This window comes from Phascolarctos cinereus, unplaced genomic scaffold (genome assembly GCF_003287225.1).
Source record: "Phascolarctos cinereus isolate Bilbo 61053 unplaced genomic scaffold, phaCin_HiC Scaffold_4;HRSCAF=312, whole genome shotgun sequence".
Classification (NCBI taxonomy): Eukaryota; Metazoa; Chordata; class Mammalia; order Diprotodontia; family Phascolarctidae; genus Phascolarctos; species Phascolarctos cinereus.
Genome location: NW_027555847.1, coordinates 294,812,972 through 294,840,824, shown reverse-complemented (window position 1 = coordinate 294,840,824; position 27,853 = coordinate 294,812,972). Strand labels below are relative to the sequence as shown.

The 27,853-nt window shown below is 36.0% G+C and overlaps 1 protein-coding gene and 1 pseudogene across 10 annotated transcripts in view; one reads left to right on the top strand and one right to left on the bottom strand.

Annotated features, from left to right (window-relative positions):
* ARB2A (ARB2 cotranscriptional regulator A) overlaps positions 1–27,853 on the bottom strand; it is a 484,742-nt gene that overhangs the window by 383,919 nt on the left and 72,970 nt on the right. The window lies entirely within an intron of this gene.
* On the top strand, positions 566–1,524 carry LOC144457181 (deoxynucleotidyltransferase terminal-interacting protein 1 pseudogene; annotated as a pseudogene).

Sequence of the window (27,853 nt, the reverse complement as noted above, 5' to 3'; positions counted from 1 at the left end):
CCCTGGGTGAAAAATACAAGAGAAATATTGAGCTTAAGCTACAACTGACAGCCATCTGAAGTACTGCAAAATCTTCATAATGAGTATACTTAGAATCTCCTTTCTACATTATGAAGTATTTTCAAGTAACTTAAAAGTCAGTGATTTATGCCTATTTTTGTTTGGTCTTCCACACAACTGTGATTATGGTTACATGGACTTGAAATACTGATCCTGAATAAATTTAAAGCTTAAGAAGTCTTTTTGATTTCATTAAGCATGAACTAAAATCCTTCTAGAGATACAGTGCAGAAAAGCCTAAAAAGAAATTCACAATAGTAAATGTTGCAGGAGAAAATGGTTTGGAAAAGTAGCAACTTCCTCATTTTTCCCTTTAAAATTTTGAAAAAAAGATTCACAAATTCATAAAAAGACATAACACAAAGGGTATAACAAGCAGGCCCATCTGCCTATGACATAACAGCCAAACATGATTTTTAAGACTATTTTCCCTTATAATTATTTTAACAAAATGTTCTTGAAACTTAAAGAGTAGGATTGAGAGACTGGGAAGATAGGCGCAACAATGGCAACAGGCCGGGCAGTGATCTAGAAGAAAGGCAATCATGGCAGCCCCTTGCATGTGGAGCATCCCCTAGGAACTGAGCAGGACAAGCATGCAAGGTGCAGTTGGTGGTCATGAAATCCTGGAACATTATGACCGAACATCAGCAGCTCCCAGATCTCTAAGATGCTGAGACCTGCTATCTTTACAGACCAAGCTGTCCTACAGCTCACTGAAAAATGAGAAGATTCAGAAAGTCTTAAGCAAGTACATAAAGTTCTTTCAGAAGGTAGCACTAGCCATCACAAACAATGTTGGACAGGATGTGGTTGACATGCAACATATTTCAGAAGCCTGTAGCAATTGCCTGGAACAGGTTAAGCTGCTGTTTTCAGATGAAGGGAAAATGACACCCAGATAGACTCATGAATATCCTGGGATGAAGCACGGCTGGCAAGCAGATGAGAAATATGCCCACTGAGGAAGTCCCATTCCTAAAAAGAAAAAGGGACAACCTCCAGGAAACATTTTGGCGAATGACAGAACAATCTCAGGCATGGAATAGAAACCAAAATCCGTAAAGCAATTCAGTGGGAGCATCTTAACTGGGATCCAGCCATCTGAATGAATCCATCAACTCTGTGTTGGGATCTAGAGCCAACAAGGCCCATGGGATGGGGGCCCCAGAAAGAAGATCTTTAACAAGCACTCAAATTCTTTAAGCATACGGCTGATCCCTGGGACAAACACTGGCTACGTGGAAAGTACCATCTAAGAGCCATGGGTGACAAAGTGGCCTGTCTCCTAATTGAAGAAGACATCCAAAACTTGGATGCCAGTGATGACCACAAGAGTTACCTGGCCCCAATGGTGAAAGAGCTTTGTCCCTGCTCTTGGATGCCTAAGAAGATGATAAATACCTGGAAACACTCAGAACTGAGAATGAGGGGTACCCTATCAATGCGCCTCCTAAGACATGAGGTCTAATCCCTCAGTTGTCCTTAAAGGCTTCCTCAAGCATTCTTCTTCCCTCAGATAAGGCAAGAGGCTCAATTCATCCCCCAACCTGACTTCCTATTCCTCCTCAAAGCTGCTACTCCTGAGTGTCCTCACCAACATCTTTCACACAGTGTCCAAATGCTTCACAGCAAGGCACTGCTCAGCAGACTAAAGAACAACACAATTTTGTTCTTTTGCGAATGTTTAGGTTGGGAAGCAGTTGAACAATTTTTAATAAATACACATGGAGGAAACAAAACACTAAAGAATAATGGGTTGAGGGCAAATGAGGGAAAAATTCACTAACATATTTTTAAAGAACCTCCAAATTTTCTTTTTAACTATTAGAGGAAAGAATCAATTTAATTTTCATTTCTGTTTTTCCAAAATAAAACAGCAATTGATTTTGAAGGATCAGGGGAAAAAAAGGGAATGAAAAATACATAAGAGCAACATAGATTACATCTTTCTTCTGGCTCTAACAGGATGCAATCTTATGGATGAAAAGATTTGCATGTCCAAACAAACTGTATATTTACAACAAACTGTGAGATCATTTGCATAAAAGTTTACCTAGATAAGGCTAAAGTATTTTTCTAGGCATCAGAGAAATAAAGATTAATGCAAAAGGACATTGGCTCAAATCAACACACCAGATGAACATAAAAGGGTAAATTTTAATAATCAAGTTCATAACTCAACTAATTTGGGAAATGTCACATTTAATAAGATATTCTACTTAACATGAACTAATTCACCAACTATCAGTAATAGTGATGACAACTAAATGATTCTGAATACAGTATGTCTGTATTTAATGATACCAATAGAAGTACAAGAAATTCACAATAGATTATGTGCTCAGTTCATCTGAAGCTTACAAAATCATCAAAGAGCTACAAAGCTTTCTCTTCTCTTAGAAGAGGCCATGTTTTAGGAATGAAAACTTTAAAAAACATTATCCTTTCTTGGTATAGGTATATTTAAGTGACAACATATTTTCAAGAATGATACACTTTTGTTTCTGGCATAGAAAAGCATCTCTAAGCATTATTCATATTATTTTTCTCCCTTAAAGTTAACATGCTTTAACACCATATGGGCACGAATTTACTTCTGTTCACTTAAACTAGCAATTAAACTTTATAACACAGAAAACTGCTAAAGTAAAATAATCCCATTCCACTGAAAAGCTTTTTCCCCCTCTAAAATAAGATCAATGGGCGAGCCAAATGGCTGGGGTGTTAGCTCATTATACCTACAAAGAAGATCCAAGTTTGAGACTTATCTTAGGTTCTCTTTCTTGTAGCCAGCACCTCAAAATGTTAACAAGGCCTAGAAAGGACAGTTAAAATGCCTGAATCATACATGAGTCAATACCCAAAAGAATTTTTAAATTATGCACATATAATGGAAATAGTGGTAAAATATTTAAAGGTAGTTGATTCTACCTAAAGTTTAATACATTTTATGGTAGCTCTACTTATAGAATACCTATCATCCAAAAAATTTCAAAGTAATTTACAGAAATAAGACCTAGTACTGCCTGAAAACTACTCACTTTTTAGAGGTTTATCAATTATTTCAGGCCACAGGCTACCATTTAACTGAATTGAAAGAGATAATTTGCTAAATGGTTCCCTAGCGGCTCAGAAAGTTAATGCACCTTCACAACAGTGAGCAATTCACTCTTCTTGCTTGTAGGATCAGGTCCATCATCTCATTAATCCTCGATATACCTTCATGAGGTGCATAGATGGAAAGGATGGGTGCCACAATTTATAAGAGAAAAAAAAAATGAAGACCACAGAAAGACCAGTCAGAATCAGTCAGCAATCAGTGAGGTAACCAGGAATAGAAATCAGTAATTCCCAAGTTTCCTTCTAGCTCTATGCTGGTAAAAATCTGCTCAAATTTTACAAAGCTTGTAAGATAATACAGAAGCACCAAGTTTTAAAGGTGTATACATGTTCCAGATATTGGGACCATGAAAAATAATACAACAGAATAAAGCAATTCCAAAAGCAAGTAGTAATTTGCTATCTAATCTCAACAGGGCCCTCACTCATAGATGCACAAAGACCCTTTTGCTCTTTCTGTAAATGTCTCTTGATATTTGTTGCAAACATTCTCTTCTACCAAACAATATTACCTCCTCTTTCCCTTCCTCTCAAGGTCATCCATCATGAGTTTGTTCTTCCCAATTCTATACCTCACATTTCCTCATTCTCACTTCTTTGTTCTTCTATCTCTCTCCAATCTCTCCCCATCCACTGGCTCCCTCACTATTGCTTACAGACATGCAAACATTTGCCTCATCCTTAAAAAAACTTCACTTGATGCTAGTTTTCAAGCTATCACCCTATATCTCTTCTCCCACTTACAAAATCCTTAAAAGCCCCACCTGCTTTCATTTCCTCTACTTTATTTACAATGTTACATACACATCCATACAAAACTAGGTACAGTTTGAAAATATATGCCAATAGTCTGCCACCTAGCAAATAATAAACACAAACACATATATGTGTGCATATTTGTATATACACACATATATACATATATATATAAATCTGTCCCTTCAAGATAAAGTTGACTATAAAATTTTTATTGATATATTATGTTTTTACATCACCTTTATTTCCCAATATATCCCCATCTTCTTTCCAATTCAGAGAGACATCCTTTATAGCAAAGGATTAAAAAGGAAAGGAATAAAGCAGTTAAGTAAATCTAAAGCAACAAATCAATCAATTCCAAACATATTTACAAACATTCTATATACATAGTCACCCACCTCCCAGTCATTACAATTATACAGTATTCAGTTTTAATATTTTTTTTTGCTTTTCCTTCCATTTATGTTATTATCATTACGTATATTTTTCCTGGTTCTACTTACTTCACTTTGCATAAATTTATGTCTTCTCATGCCTCACTATTCTTCATATGTTTCTCAACGCATAGTAATATTCTATCACATTCATATACCACAATCTGTTTAGCCATTCTCCAATCAATGGGCTTCTATCTACTTTGTTTCCAGTTCTCTGCTACTACAAAAAGTGTAGCTATAAATATTTTGGTATATACGGAACTTTTCTTTTATCTTTGATGAAAAGGAGTATATTCCTAGCAATGAGATATCTGGATCAAAAGATATGAACAATTCAGTCAATCTGTTAATATATGATCCTGTAATAATACTATCTTTCCATAATGGGAAGACTAATTAGCAATAGCATATTAGTGTACCTGCCTTTCTACACATGACCCCTTTTACAATAACTATTAACATTTTTTGCCATCTTAGCCAATTTACTAGACATGAGAAAGCACAATATTATTGTGATTCCTTCTTATTTTATAGAGTGATTTGGAGCTATATTTCATATGGTTGTTAATGGTTTTATAATTCTCCTTTTAAAGAGTTTGTTTTTATTCTTTGACCACACCCATTAGGAAATGGCTCTGAAATTTATATATTCTACTTAATACCTTCATGATCTCAGACAAATCATTTTTTTCCCCTTAGCCTTAGTTTCCTCAAATCTAATTGAAAGGGGTTGGACTAGATGACCTCAAACATACCTCTCACCTCTAAATAGATATAGATAGAGATAGAGATAGAGATAGATAGAGATAGAGATAGAGATAGAGATAGATAGAGATAGAGATAGAGATAGAGATAGAGATAGAGATAGAGATAGAGATAGAGATAGAGATAGAGATAGAGATAGAGATAGATAGATAGACAGACAGATAGATAGATATACTTATCCTGTGAACAATTCCTAGAATTCACACCTATTCTCTACATTCTATTCCCACCATCAACATCCTAATCAAAGATCTCAGCTACCATTTACTAAAACAGACTCCTACCTAGTATATCTGCCTCTATTCTCTCCCCACTTTACAACATCCTACACAACTTGAACTACAAGATTAGTATTCCTAATGCACAGTTCTGATCATATTTTAACATATGGTAACATATAGTTAGCTTTTAACATCTAGTAAGCTCTTAATGTTTGTTGACTGAATGATTCCCAGAACCCAATCTCCTTAGGTGGGAATTCATGGCCCTCTACCAATATAAGCTCCAATATACAGTCCCAAAACTATTTTATATTATCTTCTTTCACATAACCTACACTCAGTCAAATTAATCCAATCTACAATCCTCAAAAAATGCCTACTGATTCCTACCTTTATACCTTAGTTCATACTATTCTCTATTCCTATCTTCCACTTGCTGAAATTTTACCCAATCTTCAATTCTCAGGTTAAATTCTAGGTTCTCCATGAAAAGTCTGTCTGATTCTCTTAGCTAAAAAACATATCTCTCTCCTTGAATTCTTGTAACATTTTGTTTATTAAATGTTCTATACTTACTGTATTTTATGGACATTTTTTTCTCCTCTATTGGATTATAATGCTGATCAGAACAGAATCTAACTTTTTTCTTTTTCAATACATGGTGTTTTGCATATACATTAAGTATCAACAAATATCTGTTGAATTAAAGTATGTTGAAAGAATGTTAAACTCAAAGTAATCCCTCTCCTCAACAACATTCTACATAACCAGTTCTCAAATTAAGTAACTGAAACATCTTGGATTACTTTCCATTGTCTATTCTATTGTCCACCTGTTCTTTCAATTTAAGTTGAGAAGTTTTTCTAAATGTACAGCTTAAACTTTTTTTCCTTCGCTTCAGGCAACTGCTGCTTTCCCACAATCTTCAGAGAATATGAATAATTCCCTTCCTTCATTTATACTGTTACCTTGAGGGGATCTACAGACTTTGATCAAAGTCCTCTTGAGTCTTCTTTTCTATTCTATATAAATGTAGCTCTTTTAAGAACATATCATGTCATACTCCTCAATCTCATTTTCTTTGGCTTCTGTAGTTAATTTTTCCTGCACTTTTACAACTATTCCAGACTATAACTGAATTTATGCTATACCATAATCGGCATCATATCTTCCTACACTTTACTAATGTTTCATTTGTGTTTATGTACAAAATAAGTAACTGTTTTCAGCTAAATCATATTACTTGGCAAGCAATATCTTTTTCTCCCTTTTTTTATTCTATAACATAAAACAGAACAAGAAAACTAACAAAAGGTCTACAAAGCATACTTCTTATTAATAATTTACTCAAACAAAATACATACTTGCTCATCCCGTTATAAAATCTGTTATGTTAATCATTAGGAATTGGATTATCTCTACACAAAAAAAAATATATTTTCATGAAATTTTGTTTTATTTTTTCATAATTAACAAGCATTTTATTTTCTCAAATCTTCTCCCTCCCTCACCCCCAAACACAAATTAAAACAAATCAACAGAGAGGAACTGTACCTCTTTAAGGCAGACAATGTGGTATAGATTAACGACAACTGGGCTTGGTTCAAGACCTGGCTATACCACTTATCATCTATTTTTGTGTTCATGGACAAGTCACTTAACACTTCTGATAAGATGGTAGAGCAAAAGATTCTAGCAAATCCCAATTCTCTCTACCTCTACCACAAATCAATAAGAAAAGTGGTGAAGGCAGTAAAAGTCCAAAAGGAAGGAAAAAAAAAACCTCCCGTAAGATAACCCTAACAGAATACTCAAAAATAAGAAAACAGTAAAACCCCATGATTTGCTGGGCTCTAGGTTCTTCATGGTGAGCGGCCACAATAACTATTTAGTCAAAGAAAAGTTAAAATTAATTGAAAGTGAAACAGACACAGCAGACTTTCATCAATAACCCAAAAGTCCATCTCAGTTAATGGCTCCTTGCCCTTGTAGGTATCTATCCATGTTAGGAACTATTCTAAATGTTGTGCCTTATTTCAAATTGTGGCAATGGAGATCTCTAATAAGAGAAAGTCTGAAACTAACTGAAGGTGGAACAAACAATCAACCACCAAAAGTGGCAAACAATCAATCACCAGACTCCACTAGTAAAGTCTGTTGACCTTCAATCCAACTTCATTTACACTTCAATAGAAGGAAGTTTACGAGTAGGCACAGCAAGCCAAGTCAACAAAACATATACCAAGATGCAGCTAATCTAGCACTATGCTAAGTAGAAGGAATACAAAGAAAGGTATCAGGTGACATTAGCCTTCTTGCTGTTCTCTGCACAAGATACTCCCATCTTTCAATTCCAGGCATTCTCTAACTATCCCCCATTCCCAGAATTTCCCCTTTCCCCTTGCTTCCTTAAAGTTCCAATTAAAGTCATCTTCTGCAAGAAGTCTTTCCTAAGTCCTCTGAGTGCTAGTGCTTTCCCTCTATTGATTATCTCCAATTTATATGTGCCTTGTTTTTACATAGTTGTTTTCATGTTGCCTCCCCCATTTAACTGTGAGTTCCATGAGGTCAGAGATTGTTTTTTACCTTTCTTAGGGGGTAATAAGGCATAAGAACACTGAAAAGATAGGAGGAAGCTAGGTTAAGAAAGATAATTTGAAATTGAATTCTTAACAAAGCAAGCCATGAATCAAAATAATAATTACTCAAAATCTGTTACATTGCTGGGGGTGAAAGAGAAAAAAAGAGGGAAGAAAAGCCTTAAAAGCACTATCCAGTTATTCTGTGGAAAGGAATAGATAAACATTTTTAAGTGGATTCTAAAAACATACTAAAACAAAAGACAGTATTTGGAAGTCATTACTTCTCCCATTCCTAATCCTCCTCTCTGACTCTGACATGTCAAGTGTTTTGGTTTAATTAAACAAATATTTATTGTTAACTACATGCAAAGCACTGACTATTAGATATTAGAGGAAATAAGCCAGGGACAAGCAAGTTTTTAATGTGAAGAGTCTTTATTGTTGCAAATATTACCCAGGAAAACCTCATTCTAAAAATCTTCTGAAAACAATTACAGGATTTAAAAGGATAGGGACTGGATATGTTATTTCATTGATAAAAGGAACTCTCAGAAGAAAAAAATTCCTCAAGTTCCTCTACCAATGCAAGTCAGCATCAACCCTGAAGCTTATCTTGGAGAGTTGTCTAGAGTGCCAAGGGGTTCAATGATTTTGTTGAGGTTTATGCAGCCAATTTGTGTCACAGAACGGACCTGAACCCAGTTTTCTCTTGCTTCAAGGCCAGCGTCCTTGTTTCTCTCTCTCCCCCACCCTTACCTCTCTCTCTGACTCCCCCCTCTCCCCATGTCAGTCTGCCTCTCATTACACGATTTCAAAAGGAAGAAAATTCTAACAGGAAATCAAAGGTAATAAAAAGGCTAAATCTATACTACAAAAGTCCCTCACATGTATAGACCTATCAATCAATCAACAGGTACTCACTAAGCACCTAATATGTGCTAGGCATTTCAACTAAGTGCTGAGGGAACAAGTTCAAAAAGTGGCAAACAACTCCTATATTAAAGGAGATTGCATTATAATGGAAGAAATAAGCATGTATATAAGCACATACGGCATAAATACAAAGTGAATAAATGTAAATAAATACAAAGTAGTTAAATACAAGATAGTTTGGGAGAAGAAGCACTAGTAATTTAGGGAATCAAGAAAAACTTTGTGTAGAAGATGGTGCTTGTGCTCCATGACAGGAGGAGATGGGATATATGAGGTAAAGATAGTCAGGGCAGAGGAGCATATATAGGAGATGGAATAGCCAGAAGAGACAAAAGGGTAGTTTGCTGGACCACACAGTTCAGGAGGGTGAGTAATGTATAGTAAGGTTTGAAAGATGCCATGCTGTGAAGGATTTTAAAATACAAAGAGAGAGTTTACATTTTATCCTAAAAGCAACAGGAAGCCACTATACTTGACTGAGCATGAAAGTGACATCTACGCTTAAGGAAACTATTTGGCACTAAGTCGGTAAAATAACCAAAGCAGATAGAAGTAAGGAAACCAAATGGGAGGTTATTGCAATAATCTACACAAGAAATAAAAGTCAGCTGAGGGAGATGCTGTGGAGGTTGAAACAGCAACATCTGAAAACTGACTGGATATATAGGGTTAGAGAGAAAGAGGAATTAATGGTAATTCTAAAATGATGAGCCTAGAAAACTGGAAAGATGGTGGAACTGGTGTTTTAGATACTTTGAGTTTGAGAGGTCCTGTGAGAATGACATTGGCACTGATATTATAAAGGATACATGGCATTAAGCCAAGACTGTACAGATTATACCACACTTTCTCATCCTGCTCAGTTCTTACTCATGTCATTGCAAGTCTCTCGGGTGTCTTAGCTTCACCTGTAAAATACAAGGACTAGACTAGATAGTCTCAAAGGTCCCTTCCAGCTCTCATCTATGACCCTATCATCCCAAAACCTAGCCCTCCTAACTTCCTTCTTTCTGTTGGTCAACTTCATTTACTCATTTTCCTAGGTCCAACCTTTGATTCTCTTCACTCCTTCTCTTCTCACATCCTTTTGGTTACCAAGCTCTCTTAATGCTAACTTTAATCTTTAACACATTTGCCACCTTTATTACCTTTATTCTATTCCTATGGCTACCATCCTACTACAAAGTCTCATTACCACCATCCTGAACTACTGTAAGTTACTTCTCCCTCCTTCCTCCTCCAATTTGCCTTTCACATTACGATTAGAAAATCATCTTCCTTATGGGTAGATCTGGCCATATCATTCTTGTTGCTTAAAATCCTTCAATAACTCCCTCCCACATATCAAGGAAATTCAAACCCCTTAGCTTGTCATTGAGGACCTTCTGTATTTGACACCACTCCAACCAAATACCATTTTCTGTATAGTTCCACATCTTCGTACTTCCATTCTATCATTAAAGATATTCCTAGTGCCTAGAATGAACTCATCTCCTTTCTGAATTCCCAGCCATCCTTTAAAGCCCAACTCTTCTTCATGAAGCCTTTCCAAATCCCTCCATTTACTGAAGACTTTTTCTTCCTTGGGCCCCAGACAGCACTTTGTTTGGAGGTTTTCCTTACGTTTTTATCACTAATTGTTTTGTATACTAATTATTTGTGTTGTGCCATTTCTTGTAACTAGATTAAGTAGAAGGAGGTCAGGAAACATACAAGCTAATGATTATATCTTCTCCATTACCTAGGATAATCCTTAAAGCACCAAATATTAAATGGTACTTCATAGTTCTTGAAATTATTTCCCAATCTTATAGATATGGAATATAAGGTTCAGAAAATTACTTACTCAAGGTCAAGTCACGTAGCAAATATCAGAGGTGGGCCTCATATTCTAATTACCTAATTTCAAAATCAATGTTACTTTCATGGTACCAATAATGCCCCTTTACATACATCAAATGCTTCAATGACTTTTTTTTAAAGCAGAAATAGTCTATGTGATAAAAGCAAAATAATGGCATAGAAGGCCAGAAAAGTTTTAACTGTAAGAGATGGTGTAATGCCTAACAAATTAATTTGGTTCTTCAAATTTTTGCTATTCCAAATTTTATGTAAATTGAGTTTATTTGTAACTGTCATAAAACTCTTTATTTTTAACATCATCTCTTAAAATTCTTTGTGTGGAGGAGTGGACACCCACTCCAGCAGGTTGAGGACTTTTGTCTCCAGTCTGTTGCTCTATATGTGATTTACATATGGTCTATTGACAGTAGGGAACAACCTGACTCATTAAAAATGGCCCACTAAAAGAGGACATCTGACAATTAGACAAGCCTGAATGTACTCACCAACTTGAACACTACAGTCCAGAACAGCAGCATTTTTGTCTCTTCTGTTTAGGTATTAATTGTTTTAACTGGAAATGATTTAAGTTGGTTTAGAATATAACAGTCTGAAACAAATATTTAAGCAAATGTTTCACTGGATATATTCAATTCTACCTCAAAGAAATAATCATTAAAGTATGTATTGGTTTGTTCCTAATTATTTTGTCATCATATAGACTTGATGTATTACAAATTATATTGATTTGTATTGACTGTATTACAAACTGATTGTATTACTTGTTGATTATATTACAGACTTGACTGTATTATAAATTCTCAACTTGCTTTTAACCAACTGTCAGCACTAATTCTTGCTATGACTTATTTACCAAATAGCTCTTCCCCAATAGACTTCAGTTCTTTATTTTCTTTCTGTTCCTATTACTACGATCATCTTTTCTGAGTATTATTTAGATCTCTACAGAAAATATTAACACCATTCAACCAAGCTCATCAGATTCTTTCTCTCTACTGTTATTACATATGTAATATGTATGCATATTATATTATATGACATGATATATAATATGCATACATATTATATATACAACTTATTTAAGATTACCCAAAATTCATACTATTCATGAATAAGAAATTATTTTCAGAAAGACATTAATATTAAGGACTATTAAAGCTAAAGCCTATTAATCTTTACAATAAATTCTGAAAGATTCTTTATTTGACTCCCTATAACATCTGTAGTATTAAGAATTCCCTTTTCCTGTGGCTTACTCTAAAACTAGAGTTATCTATACCCTGTTAATATGACAATACAAAGGAATATACAATGGAAATTAATTTTGGAATTAATTATTATTTTTGTCTATTTCATGGATCTAAAAATTTTTTTAATTCCTACTTGGTAGCCAGCCTTCAGGTGAAAAGCCTCTGCAAAGGTCAATCCTCAAGACAATAGACAAAATCTGCCACTGACACTGGCTCATTGAGATTGGCTCATTAAGACTGGTTCTCTGAGAACCCAAAGTTACTGCCCACGTCATCAAAGAAGTCTTTTTTTTTTAATCATTAAGAATAGAAAAGGATAAAAGATTTTGTGAGGGAGACAATCAATTACCTTCAAGCAGGGAAAATAAAGAAATTATTATATGTATTCTATTAAGTTTTATTTTTTATTGGTCTACTCTAAGACAAAAATAGATGTGGTCTAGATTGAGAAATGAACTCGAAATCAGGAATAACAAAAACTATTCATATAGCAATGATAAGACTTAACTTGAACATTGCCTGAGAGAATGCAGAAGATAACTTGGTCTATGAAGTCACCACAATTCCTTTTGAAGAAAGGAAGGGGAGAGGGGGAATTGAATGAATGAGTAACTTAGGACTGGAAGACCACAATGAATGTGGAACATAAAATTAATCTCTTGGTTCAAAAAATAAAATGATTGGGAAACAAAAGATGATGATGGAAAGCTAATTGTGAAGTTTGTCTTCCAAGGTAAGAAACAAATATGTCAGCCTCTTTGAGGTTCTGGTGGGAAACCTCAAGGCAGCGAGCACAAGAAGGATGTAACTTATCTATGAGAAGAACATATTGCAAGGTCTCCAGGATAATACTGACATCAGATTACAACAGAATTGATGTGATTTACCTATCTGTTATGCACTGTTATTTCTACTTCTGGTAAACTACATATATAATTCTAAGTCAAAGAAAAACACATCAGTGTTTAATGCATTTTTCTATAATGTAATCAAAATGAGATATGTATTTTGGAACAGGTCTCTTTTTCCTTATTCCTTAGAACAGTTGTTAGAATATTACATTGCAATATAAAAGAAATAACCACTTATTTTTCTCAGAAGTACATTTTTAAACTACAGAAGATTTTGTGGGCTTTTTTTGATGGGAAGTGGCTGTTCATTCTTAAAACGAATCTGTACATTATACACATACACCCTGTCCTGAGGGTGGCAGTGGGGCAGTGAGGTAGGAGAGTGGATAGAGTGCTAGGATTGGAGTAAGAAAGATGCAAGCTCAAATCTGACTTCATATACGCTCTAGCTGTGTGACTCTGGGCAAGTCACTTAACATCTTTTTGACTCAATTTCCTCAACTGAGGATAAGTGCAGCATTGACCTCACAGAGTTGCTAGAAGATCAAACTAAATATGTGTAAAGTATTTAGCACAGTGCCTGACACATAATAAGAGCTAAATAAATGCTTATTCCATTCCCTTCCTTCATGGCAATTTACCTAAGTTTACGACTAAAATCTAAAATGAACGTATAATAAAATTATTTACGTGAAAAAAGAAAAGTTCTCATGAGAACAGCATTTTATGCACACATACATTAATTACAGTTACTAAAGTTATGTTGCCTTATAATTCAAATCACTGTCATGTTATTATTTTAACTCCCTATTTCACACACATATACAGCAATCAATAAAATGCTACTGGAAACTACCAGCCTGTAGCATCTGATGCATTTATTTGAAGGAAATGCAGAGAGTACCTACAATGTATTGAAGCTCAGTAATTCTCAATTTCTTTAAACTGTATCACTATGTCCAGGAATGAAAATTATGTCTATACCTACAAATTAGTAGCAAATGTATTTCAATCTATTATTCAAGAAAAAGGCTTATGAGCACACCCAATTACTGCAATTCTCTTGTTTAGGTAGATTAACAGTTTATTCATTCTTAAGATCCAAGTCAAGTTGAATAAGTAAAATATATGCAAGAGCACAGAAACTCAAATCTCTCTCTTGTGAGAATTCTAGACTCATTATAAATTTTTTGTTTAATAGTAATTCATGGCTGATATAAAGGAGACAGTTGTAAAAAAAAGATCAGAGTTGCATGCTGAATTCATATTGTTTTCCTTATTATTTGGAATGACCATGTCTAAATATCTAGTCTTTCAGATAAAACTATTTATCAGAAATCTGTTATATCCTACCACTCAATCCCAAAAGATATATACTGAAAATAGAGGCTTCTACTTTGGAATTCTCACCAAAAAAAGTTAGCTTAAAAAATGTGTAGAACATAACAAAATTTAAGGAAAAGCTATAGTTTTATGTTTTTTAAAGTTATATGTATACAGAACAAAACACATATGCATATTTACAAATGTGCTTGTTTCTCTATAAAAGGAAACAATCTAAAAATGTAAATAGTATTCTTTTGTTTAGATATAGCACCACATTCTAGCTCAGTACAAACTGAAGTCACATAATTCATTGTGTTTAATTTACATTAAAATGATAGTGCCTTTCAAAAGCAAATCTTGAAAATATCTATTTAATCATCTCAGTAACAATCTTATATTAAAAAGGAAAGGCAAATAAACAGGTCTAGTAGAAGAAAAGTAGTATATCCTTTATGTATATGGAAGAGGCTACTAAATGGCAACCCAATCCCTTGTAAAATACAAGACAATCTGCCATTAAACTGTTTGTTCTGTTAAGACCACTGGTCAAAAGGCACCCCACCATTTCTGTCCTAGGTTATTACAAAACCCTCCTAACTGGCCTCCCCACCTCAAATCTCTCCCACACACACACTCCAGGCCTTCTTCTCCACTGCTACCAAAGTGATTTTCCTTACACGCAGTTATGATCGTGTCCATACCTACTCAAACAATGCCAGCGGCTCTCTATTGCCTCTAAGGTGAAATATACTCCTCTGTTTATCTTTTAAAGTCCTTCCCAATCTGACCCCAACTATCTTTCTAAATTTATATATGACTTTCCTTTCCTCATTCTGTGGTCAAGACAAACTAGCCTTCTCTTTATTTCTCACACACAGTACCCTCTCTCCTATCTCCACGCCTTTGTATTAGCCATCTCTCTACCTAGAATGCCCTCCCCTTTCACTTCCACCTCACAGAATCAGTTCCTTCTTTCAAGATATAGTTCAAGCATCACCTTCTACATACAGCTTTTCCTGATCCCTTCCCAAAAGTGCTAGTGCCCTCCCTCCCAAACTACTTTGAATTTAACAACTTTCTCTATAATTGTATTTGTTCTCTTTATATTTATGCTGTCTATATTTATATAGGAACTTGTTTTCCCTATTAGAATGTAATATTCTTGCAAATAAAGATTATTACATTCTTTATATTTGCTGACTGATTACCACGATATTTAAGAAATGTTTGTTCAATTAAAGATGGGAGAGCTGGCATCCTATAAATCAGGTATAATGGCAGAAACTTAAGAAATTGTGTTCATCAAAAAGAGGCAGAACAACTTTTTCCTTAAATTATTCAACAAATACTTATTTAGCACCTACCATGTACAAGAGAATAGGTCAGCCCTAGCTGGTGATAAAATATGTTCAAGACATGGTATTACTACACTCAGGAAGGTAGGGCAGTTCATATGTAAAGAAACAAAGCAGCAGTTATTACGTGTGCCTGAGGAGGGCACAAGCCAGTAGACATAAGACAAAGACAGGGAGATGCCAAGCTGTTTTATCATTACTTTGTGATAACTGTTTGGAAGGAAAGTAAAAATAATCAGGTGAGGCAACTTAGGGGCGGGTTAGTGTAGATCTGCAAAGTCAAGTTATTGTCACAGAGTCAACAACTGCTGCATCCTTAACACTTTCTTGATGCCTGTGTCAATAGCTGTGAATTATTAACATTTACATATAAGAATGTTCCAAACCACTCAGAGATATTTAAATCAAAACAACCCTGAAGTTTCACTGCATAATCAGTAAATTGTCAAAGATGACAAAAGATAGAAATAGTCTTGGAGGAGCTGTGGAAAGGTGGGCACATCAATACACTGTCAGTAAAGCTACAAGCAGGTATAACCATTCTGCAAAGAAATCTGTAATCATGCAAAGAAGTACCCATAAAATAACCACAACCTTTTGCCCCAAAATTCCACACCTATTGTTGTTGTTCGTCCTTCGCTCTAGGAATATATCCAAAGCGGTCAATGACAAAAAGAAAGGTTCCAAAATATTTATAGCAGCACTTTTTGTAGTAGCAAAGAACTGGAAACAAAGTAGATTGGGGGATGGCTAAATAAATTTATAATACACGAATGTAATGTAATATAATGTGACTGTTACGTAAGAAACAACAAACATGATGAATACAGGGAAGTATGAAAGACATAGTCAGGTCTGCTATAATGCTTGTTTGGAAAATGCAAATTTGTTCCAACTTGATTGATAGATTAGGGAATGATTTTAGCTTAATTCAAATTTTGTGTTTGCTTATGTGAAATTTGTTCCTTGAGAAAACCTCTAGAGAACACAGAAAACTGCATCACTTCACAGTAATTCACAAGCTGCAACCCCTATGATACCCACTTTCACAAACAAACTTCAAGTCTTTTTCAAAAAGTCCCATGTTTATTTTATGTATTCTGGTATACTGGGATCTATAAGCTGAGGAAAACTATGTCATCAGTTCTCCCTCCCACACCTTCCACCATCACTGAGGGTGTCCCAGACTCTAGAGTTGGAGCAGCAGTCTGAGGTCACAGACATCACCACAATTTGTTATAGTATTTATGTATTTCTTAACCATTTAACAAGCATAAAACTGTGTCACTGTTTTTACTAGGTTCCAATCTTTCTTCTTTTTTTATATCCCAGGTGAAATTTTTGAGTGTTAGGTCCTTAACTCCATTTTCTCCAAAAGCCTTTTGGATTTTATTGCACATTTTTGCAGTTCTTTTGGAAAGCATATATAGTATTATAGCAGAATTGATTGTATTTGAATTGAAGCAAAGTGAAATAAGAAAAACCAAGAAAACAATAAACAACAACTACAACAATGTAACTGAAAAGAGCAAGTAGAAAACATTCAAAACTGAATTCTACGAAATTATAATGATCAAGCTTGGTCCCCAGTTAGAGTCATAAGAAGACATTTACCATCACTAATTCCCTCCTACTCCACCTCTCATCTGCAGAAGGAAGAAGGGGAGAGAATAAGCATTCATACAGCACCTACTACGTGTCAGGCATTGTGCTAAGAGCTTTACAAATATCTCATTTAATCCTCACAAAAACACTTTGATGTAGATGCTATTCTTATCGCCACTTTACAGTTGAGAAAATGGGGCAAGTAGAAACTAAGTGATTTACACAGGGCATATTAAATACTATACTGGCCTTTCTTTGTGTTGTTTAGTTTTCTCATTTTTTTCCTTTTCTTCCTTCATTCATACTTTATTATATGAGAGAGCTCTCTGGGAAAGGGAACTATAGTTCAATGGGAAAGATAGATAAGGTCAAATAAAAGACATAAATAAAAATTCATTTAAGAAAAAGAAAAGAAAATTCTACTTTCAGGTTTTTTTAAGTATACACATGACACTTTAAAATGGGTGACATAAATAATTTTCTAAAATAAAAAAAAGCTATTTTAATTGTACTAATTGTAATTCATTCTATCATTTATTAGCTAATATTTCAAGGTGAGGTTCACTGTTAAATGACAGTGGATGTAAATCTGTATTTCAAGTAATCTTGAAAATTTCTATCTTTTTGGTCAACTTGTCATATCTAGTTAGACTGTCAGTGCTTTTAATCTCATAATTTTGTTGACAAAGAACTATGTTAAGTCTGCCACTTTTCTCTTGTTTGTGCTTGCTAAAATTATTAATATTGTCTTCAATACAGTTTCTTTGAGGGAATCTTTGTAAAATCACTTGCCTATTTTCTGTGTTCCTAGGTCAGTGAAAACTAGATAATAAAATCTGTAAATCCATTAAGCCAGGCAGAAGTAAATTGCAATGTACTACAACATAATGAAAGTAAACAAATGAGTCAGGGTCCTGCTGTCAGCCCCTTACATGGTAGAATTACTTCTCCTTCAGTATACTTCATACACTCCCTGTGACCAAATGACATATGAGGTACCAGCGCTATTCTATACATGATATATTAATAAAGCTTAATTTCTTTCTATTTTGTTTTTGTTTTGAAAAAGTAGAAACAGAAATTCTAACATTTGCTTGCCATTCTCCAAAGTACTATCCTGCATACTACTCCCTTTAAGCTCTGACTTTCTAAGAGGAAGCATATTTTGCTCCACGTCTCTGACCATTACAGGAATATCAGATGTGCCTGCTCCCCCCAAGGCAGAAGTCTCACTTAATAGAAATCATGGTGGCAATGTAGTTGAAAAAACTGGCCCAGGTGAAGGAGAAGCTGACAAAGCAAGTGCTCATGTCTACTGTACCCATGAGATGACTGACAACATGGGAGTGACCAAAGCAAAGACTACAAAGGGGTCACTGGCTCCATAAAACCGACTGAGGCCTGGCATCTTTCTTACGTGGCCTGGGCTGGTCAGAAGGGTTATATCACCACTGCATCTAGATCAACAAGAAGATAACCAAGATTGTACAGGTCTGGAAGATGAAGGAAAATCAAAAACAATATATCCACTAATTATGATGTATCTGATAACAGCACTAGGCCTCTAGGTCACTCTGTCTACTATGGTGAAGTGACCAAACTTCATCATGCTGAAAAGCTGTGTTGTCAGATTAAGAAACATGTTTTTACCCTATGAAAGTCCTTGCTGATACAAACAAAACATCTCAGGCTAGAGAAGACAAGAGTTAAGGATTATCAACACCATTTCCAAGTCTGATCATGAGCACTTCCAAACCATAAAGGAGAAGCAAGCATTTATGGTACCACTGAGGAAAGATTGTGTTGCTAAAGAGGTAGCAGGTTAATGGTTCCAAGCCAAGTGGAGCTGGTAAACTCTCAATAATATTCAAATTATTTTTTTAATTACACAGGTAACAATGAAGCACTTTGGCTGTATATCTATTATCATTCATTCTCACTACATGACCAGCATCCCTCCTTTTCTAATCATACATACGTTAAATGATATTTTTTATACAAAATCTTACATGTAAGTCTTTATAGGTAATATGTTACAACTTAATTATGCATATCATGTTATCTCTCCATTGCACTTTCTGAATTTTGAGGTTTTTTTAATATAAATTTATTTATTTTTAGTTTTCAATATTTACTTCCACAAGATTTTGAGTTCCAAATTTTCACCCCATCTCACTCCTCCCCCCACCCCAAGATGGCATGCATTCTGAATATCCCTTCACTTAGTCTGTCCTCTCTTCTATCTCTCCCCCCTTCTCTTATCCCCTTCCCTTCTATTTTCCTGAACGCAGGACAGACTTCTGAACCCCATTTCCCATACTTCTCATTTCCCAGTAGCGTGTGAAAACATTTTTTTTAAACATATGTTTTTAAAACTTTAGGTTTCAAATTTTCTCCCGTCCTCCCTCCCCACCCACCCTTACTGAAGACGGAAGGAACTCAATATAGGTTATACATGTGCAGTTATGCAAAACACTTCCATAGTAGACATGTTGTGAAAAGCTAACTCTATTTCCCTTAATCCTATTCTGCCCTACCATTTATTCTATTCTTTCTTTTGACCCTGTCCCTCCTCAGAAGTATTTGCTTCTAATTACCCCCTTTCCCAATCTGCCCTCCTCTCTATCATCCCACTGCTCTGTTGTCCCCTTCTCCCCCTATCTTCCCATAGGGTAAGACAGATTTCCATACCCAATTGAATGTGTATGTTATTCCCTCCCAAATCCTATGAGAATAAGATTCACTCATTCCCTCTCACCTTCCCCTGTTTTCCTTCTACTGTAAGAGACTGTTCTTTTCTGCTTTTTTTCTTGTGAGATAATTTACCCCATTCTACCTCTCTCTTTCTCCTTCTCCAAGTATAATCTTCTCTCATCCCTTAATTTTATTCTCCAGATATGACCCTTTAATCTTCAATTCACCCTGTGTCCTCTATCTATCTATCTATCTATCTATCTATAAAATTTTTTTCCTCCAACTACCCTAATACTGACAAAGGTGTCATGAGTTATAAATATCATCTTTCCATGCAGGAATGTAAACAGTTCAACCTTAATAAGCCTCTTATGATTTTCTTTCCTGTTTACCTCTTCATGTTCCACTGAGTCTTATTTGAAAGTCAAATTTTCTATTCAGCTCTGGTCTTTTCATCAAGAATGCTTGAAAGTCCTCTATTTCACTGAATTACCATTTTTTCCCCTGAAGGATTATACTTAGTTTTGCTGGGTAGGTGATTCTTGGTTGTAATCCTATCTCCTTTGCCCTCTGGAATATTATATTCCATGCCCTGCGGTCCTTTAATGTAGAAGCTGCTAAATCTTGTGTTATCCTGATTGTGTTTCCACAATACTTGAATGTTTCTTTCTGGCAGCTTGTAATATTTTCTCCTTGACCTGGGAACTCTGGAATTTGGCTACAATATTCCTAGGAGTTTTCCTTTGGGGATCTCTTTCAGGAGGAGATCGTGGATTCTTTCAATTTCTATTTTGCCCTCTGGTTCTAATATCAGGGCAGTTTTCCTTGATAATTTCTTGAAAGATGATGTCTAGGCTCTTTTTTTGATCATGGCTTTCAGATAGTCCAATAATTTTTAAATTCTCTCTCCTGGATCTATTTTCCAGGTCAGTTGTTTTTCCAATGAGATATTTCACATTGTCTTCTATTTTTTTTCTTTTGAATTTGTTTTATAGTGTCTTGATTTCTCATAAAGTCACTAGCTTCCAATTGCTCTATTCTAATTTTTAAGGAAGTATTTTCTTCAGTAATCTTTTGGACTTCCTTTTCCATTTGGCCAACTTTTCTTTTTAGGGCATTCTTCTCATTGGCTTTTTGGACCTCTTTTGCCATTTGGGTTAGGCTATTTTTTAAGGTGTTATTTTCTTCAGTATTTTTTTGGGTCTCCTTTAGCAAGCTGTTGACTTGTTTTTCATGATTTTCTTGCATCACTCTCATTTCTCTTCCCAGTTTTTCCTCTACTTCTCTTACTTGCTTCTCAAAATCCCTTTTGAGCTCTTCCAAGGCCTGGGACTGATTCATATTTTTCTTGGAGGCTTTGGATGTAGGAGCTTTGACTTTGTTGTCTTCTTCTGGTTGTATGTTTTGATCTTCTTTGTCACCAAAGTAAGATAATATAGTCTGACTCTTTTTGCGCTGCTTGCTCATGATCCCGGCCAATTACTTGAGTTTTAAACTCTTTGTTAAGGTAAGAGTCTGCTTCCAATGTGGAGAATGTACTGTCCCAAGCTTCGGGGGTTTGTACAGCTGTTTTCAGAGATACTTGTAGGGACCTGTAAGTTTTCAGCTCTTCCAAGGTGGTATGATAAGGGGCGAGGTGTTTACGCCTTTCCTGGCCTAGGCTCTGGTCTATTAGTGACCACAAGTACTCCTTTCTGTCCTGGAACTGTGAGGAGGGTTTCCTCTTCACAGCCACTAAAAAAAGTTCCACCACGCCAGAGCTCCTCCTCACCCCAGGACCGCCGCCCAGACCTGGGACCCAGATCCAAGCACAGGCAAAGCAAGAGATTCCTGCCTCAGCATGGCAAAAAGATCCCTGCAATCCCTCTCTGATCAGCCACTGGCTTACCCCTCAGTCTGTGTGCTGGAAGTTCAGGAGGAAGCTGCCCCCCCAGGGCCGCACTCTCAGGGAACTGGAGCTGCGCCCCCACGCTCCTCTCTCAGCACCACAGAAACAGACTTTTCTTACTGACCTTCTAAGTTGTCTTTGGCGTTCATGGATTGAGGAATCTGGAAACTGCCACAGCTGCCCGCGATTCAGTCTTCTGAGGCCTGCTCCTGGCTCTGGGGCCTGTGCACCCATGCCGCACTGTGCTCCACTCCCAGCCCGGCACAATACACCTTTCTGATCAACCACCCAGGTTATCTTGGGCTGGAAATTTGTTTCACTCTGTCTTTTTGTGGGTTCTGCTGCTTTAGAATTTGTTTAAAGCCATTTTTTACAGGTATTTGGAGGGGTTTGAGGAGAGCTCAAGCAAGTCACTGCTTGCACTCCACCATCTTGGCTCCGCCCCCTGAATTTTGACTCTTGCAGAGATTGTGGTAGTCACAGCTTACTTAGTCAAGAAATTAATTAAACTACTATGTCAGGCACTGTGCTAAGACCTGGGGACACAATCAAAGGCAAAAGATTATCCCTTCTTTCAAGCAGATCACAGTCTGTTGGGGGAGAAAGCACACAAACAACTATGCACAAGATGGAGACGGGGAAGGGTAAAGTATTTATTAAATGCCCAATTTATTAAATGTGCCAAGTATTATGCTAAGCAATTTATGAATAATCTCATTTGATTCTCTTAAAAACCCTGTGAAGTAGATGCTATTATTACCTCCATTTTATAGCTGAAGAAACTGAAGCAGACTTCAGTGATTTCTCAAGGTTATATAGCTAAGCCACATTTGAACTCAGATCTCCCTAACTCCAGGCACTCTAGCTGCCTAAAATGAACTAAGCTGCAGGAAAGTTAAGTAATCTATCCAGGGACACAACAGATAGTAAATTATCAGAGACTAGAAATGAACTAACAGGCTCTGCCTATAGTATCAGTACTTTTTCTACTGTACAACACTAACTCTGAGGACTACTGAATAACAAGCTACATATAAGATATACTGGAAATGATCGCCAGAGAGAAGGCACTAAAATTAAGGGAGATTGGGAAAGGTTGTCCAATAAACAGTTGGACATACAAAACTAGGGTACAGAGAAAGCTTAACATGTCAATAATTGTTCTGTTTAGACATATTGAGTTTGAGATACTTAAGGATATCCAGTTCAAGATGTCCAATAAACAGCTGGACATACAAAACTAGGGTACAGAGAAAGCTTAACATGTCAATATTGAAAATGGGATTTTGGCTGGGATTTGAGGGAAGCCAGGAAGTCAAATGGAAGAAATGAGGATGGAGAGAATTCCAGGCGGAGGGATAGTCAAAGAAAACGTCTGGAGTCAGAAAATTATGTTTCTTGTTTGAGAAACAGTAAAGAGGTCAGTGTCACTGGCCACAGAGTGTGTGGGGTGGTAAAAGTGTGAAATGACGTGAAAATTTGGGGTGGGGTAAGGAGTAGGAGAGCAGCTACGAAAATTTTTAAACACCAAAGGAGAATTTTATATTTGATCCTGAAGTTGACAGGGAGATGCAGGATTTTATTGAAGGCGGGGGAGGAATTTACATGGTCAAAACTGTCCTTTTGGAAGATCACTTTGACAGGTGAGCAGAGGATGGAGTGGAGCTGAGAGATATTTGTGGCAGGCAGAACAACCAGCAAGTGTGAATTGAGGGCCTCCATCCAGGGCAGCGGCAGTGTCGGAGGAGAGAAATGGCATATTTGAGAGACGTTATAGAGGTAAAATCTACAGTTCTTAACAATAGAGTGGATATACGGGGTGAGAGTCAATAAGGATTTCAGGATAACACCCAGGCTTCAAGACTGCATGATAACAATGACAAGAATAGCCTAAACAATAAAAGGAAAGTTAGGAAGAAGGGCAGGTTTGAAGTCGGTGGGTGGGTGGGTGGGAATAATAAGTTCTGTTTAGACATATTGAGTTTGAGATACTTAAGGATATCCAGTTCAAGATGTCCAATAAACAGTTGGACATACAAAACTAGGGTACAGAGAAAGCTTAACATGTCAATAAGACATCCAGTTCAAGATGTCCAATAGTTGGAGATGCAACATTGGAAGTAGGGGCAGCTAGGTGGCACAGTGGATAGCGCTCTGGCCTTGGAGTCAAGAGGACCTGAGTTCAAATCCAGCCTCAGACACTTGACACTTACTAGCTGTGTGACCCTGGGCAAGTCACTTAACCCCAATTGCCTCACCAAAAAGCATTAAAAAAAAAAAGATTGGAAGTCACCCGACAGGTAAAGCCTAGATTAGTAACATTGAGAATCATCAGCATAAGGATGATAAATGAATCTATGGGAGCACATAAAATCATCAACTAGAATAGCATAGAGGAAAAAGAGAAGACAGCCCAGGCCAGAGCCCTGTGGAACAGAGACTGAGAAGGAGTGATCAGGGTTATAGGAGGAGAATGTAGTGTCTCAAAAACCTAAAAGGAAGAGAGTAAATCTAGACAAAGATGATCAACAGTGTCAAAGGCTGCAGAGAAGTCCTGAAGGGCAGGATTGAGAAAAAGCATTAGATTTGGCAATTAAGAGATCTTTAGTAACTTTGCAGAGAGCAATTTCAGTTGAATGGTGAGGTCAGAAGACAAACTATAGAGAGTTAAGAAGAGAGCGAATGGAGATGAAGTGGACTTGCCTATTGTAGACCTCCTTCTCTAGGAGTTTATCCACAAAATGATGCAGAGTTATGGGATAATAGCTGGCGGGTATAGATGGACTGAGTGACAGCTTTTCAAGGATGGGGAGACACGAGAAAGTTTGTAGGCAGTAAGGAAGCAGCCAGAAGACAAGGAAAGTTTGAACATAAGTGAGAGAATGGGGTCTAGGGGAAACTCTGTTGGAAAAGAGCAGATGGAATGAGATCACTTAAGCATGCACAAGGGTCTGTCTTTGCAAGGAGAAAGGCCATCTCATTATATGAGATAGGCGTGAAGAAAGTGATAGTAGCAAAAGTTATCTGCGTAATGTGAGATGAAGAGAAGGGGACAAGAAAAAAACTTCTGGGAAATGGCCTCAATTTGTTTCAGTATAATATGAAGCAAGGTTCTCCACTGAGTGAGATGGGAAGGTTTGAGAAGGAATGAAAAGGTTTAGAAGAAATGCTCTGGTGAGGGAAAGTGAGTTAATTAGAGAGATAGCATCACAAGAAGTTGGGCACTAAAAAGACCAGTTTCTGTTTAGAGGAAAAGCTTGAGGTCACTAAAATTACTATACAGTTTCCCAAAAGCAATCTGGTCCACACTTCCTCTTATTCAATTCTGGGTCCAGTTGTCTGTCAACTTGTAGTGTCTGAAAGATATACTAACAGACCAATTCAATAGACTATTCCTCAAAATAAATTACATAGTCTGATTTGTAGGCAATTTTTTCTTATGTAGATTAATTCCAACTCTTGAGTAGTTATATCAAAATAAATTACATAGTCTGGTTGGTAGGTAATCTTTTTATGCATAGATTAATTCCAACTCTTGAGTAGTTATAGACCTCACTAAGGAAAACGTAGTATTGCATGCGTTGAAGCAATTAAGACAGTGTTATTCATAAAGAGAAGCATCAGGAGAACCTCACTATCTAACTAAGAGAACTCCCTCTTTCAAATGAACTGACAGCTAGATATTCTTCATAACAGTGGCAAATAACTTTAGCAAGCTTATATAGCCCTGTTTTATGTTAAATTTGACATTAATAATCAGACAGTCAATAAACAAAATTATCTATGTTGCAATCTTGTAACCAATCAATAAGTATTTATTAAGCACCTATCATGGGCCAGGCATTTTTCCTAGCACAGAGATAACTTTTTTCAGGAGAACTTAAAGATTGAACTCTGCTCTACGTCAAATGATTTTTTATTATCAATAAACATAATAGGATCTTGTATTCTTTGCCCCTTCCAATCAATTGTATGACCACAAAGGTGCGCTCTCCTTCAGAGTCATTTGTTAGAGCCTACTTGTTCCATTCTCAAATTTCCATCAAGCATACCCTTGACGTGTGTGTAAATTACTCTCATAAAGATTTTACAGAGATGAGAAAGTAGGCAAACTAACTGGCATAACAGGAGCAACATCTATCCCACTCAACTTAGATTAGTTTTTTCCTTAAAAGGTATTAAAACTGTCCTCAAGATATTAGTTCATATGTCTTAGATTCAAACCACTGATGTAGCTTCCAGTCACCTAACTACAAAAGCACATGTGCACTCAGATACTCCTTTCTCAGTTTTAACATCTCTTCTGACTAGCATGCCACCAAGGTAAATATGAAGGCACGGAATTTTCACCCTGCTGAATCAGTGCTGTATCTTTACTGAATATCTTTTCCATGCTATTGCTAAGTTGCTAAGTAAATTTCCTTCGCTTAATTTTTAGATGGTCTTATGAGTATCTCATTTCATTCTAATCCCAAACCTGAATCACCAGACTAGTCTGAGTCAGGCCCAGTGTAACGATGTTCAATCAAACAAGATTATTCTCAGTACCTCATTCTCATCCTGCCTCTCCCACTTCTATGCAGGGACTCATTCTTTCTCCAATACTTGAAATGAACTCCTCCCATACCGCCTCACTGAGGTCCTTTCCTAACTGTTGGGTCTAATTCAGGGAGCATAACACCTATAATAGCTTATGCAAGCCACTCCCCAAGGTAAAGGTGTCCTCTTCATCCTCAAGTGCTTCCATAAAGTCTTTCCCCTTTGCTATTAGCTTACTTTGTTTTGTGTCACAGTTATTTGCAAACCTCTTTCCATGCCTTCCCCCACTCCCACCACACACATATACATACCACCACATCCCATTATAAACTTGAGAACGAGTGTTTTGTTGTAGCTTATCTTTGTATACCCAGCTCTTAGCATTAAGCCTTCTGTTAATAATATTTATTAACCTGAATACATATATATATGTAATATATGTCATTATTTACTATAAACCAAGAAACACGTATCAATATTCATCACTTCTAAAACAAAAGTCTTAGACCATTTAAAATAACTAGACAGTATAACATACCTGAGCAGATACCTGTCAAAACAGACACAGGAACTATATGAACATAAACACTTTTTATACAAATAGACTCAGATCTAAATAACTGAATATTTATTGTTCATGGGTAGGTAATGTTAATATAATTTTTAAAATGATAATTTTACTTAACTAATCTATTTATTCAATGTCATCCCAATTAAATTACTAAAAAAAATGTTTTACTGAGTTAGAAAAAATAATTTAAAAGTTCATTTGGAAGAACAAAAGGTCAGGAACTTCAAAAAAAACAGTGAAAAAAGATGTAAAGGAAGTAGACTCAGCAATATCAGACTTTAAAGTATATTATAAGGTGAGAGCACTGTTGAAGTATAAAATGGACAATTTTGATTACTTTAAATTAAAAATTTCTTATATAAATAAAACTATGTAGGAGGGAGGGAAAAATAAAGTAAAAAGTACAGAGCAGAGAACAAAAGAAAGCCAACAAGAAAACAAAGAAAAGCTGGGCAGCTTTGAAAACAATGTGTAGTATTTATTATATAAGTTTTCTTAAAATGGAAATTCACTGTTTTATATTGAATCCTTTCTTAATGTTCTGCTGTATATATGGCAATGTTTTTTATTTTCTCATTTTCTATTTAAGTTTAAAATAAATTTAAAAATTTACAAAAAAAACCCCACAGGTCTGAGAATAGACAACATGGTTTTAACAACACAATCACCTTTGTGAAATAAGTTATCTTTTCTAGGATCCTAACCAGTATTTATGGGAGTATGTGGCTATGTGTATCAGTAACCTCTTACTCACAAGGTTTTTAATCCTATTGTGAGCCAAGGCAAGCAGAGCAACTATAACTTTTTGTACAAATAGACTCAGATCTCAATAACTGAAGTAATATTTATTGTTCATGGGTAGGTAAAGCTAATATAATTTTTAAAATGATAATTTTACTTAACTAATCTATTTATTCAATGTCATCCCAATCTGTATTATGGGGGAAGCATTCAAGAGGCGGGCAGGAGAGGTTGATAATTACTCCTGCTCTATTCAGAATCCAACCTTTTGAAAACAAAATATAATTTCT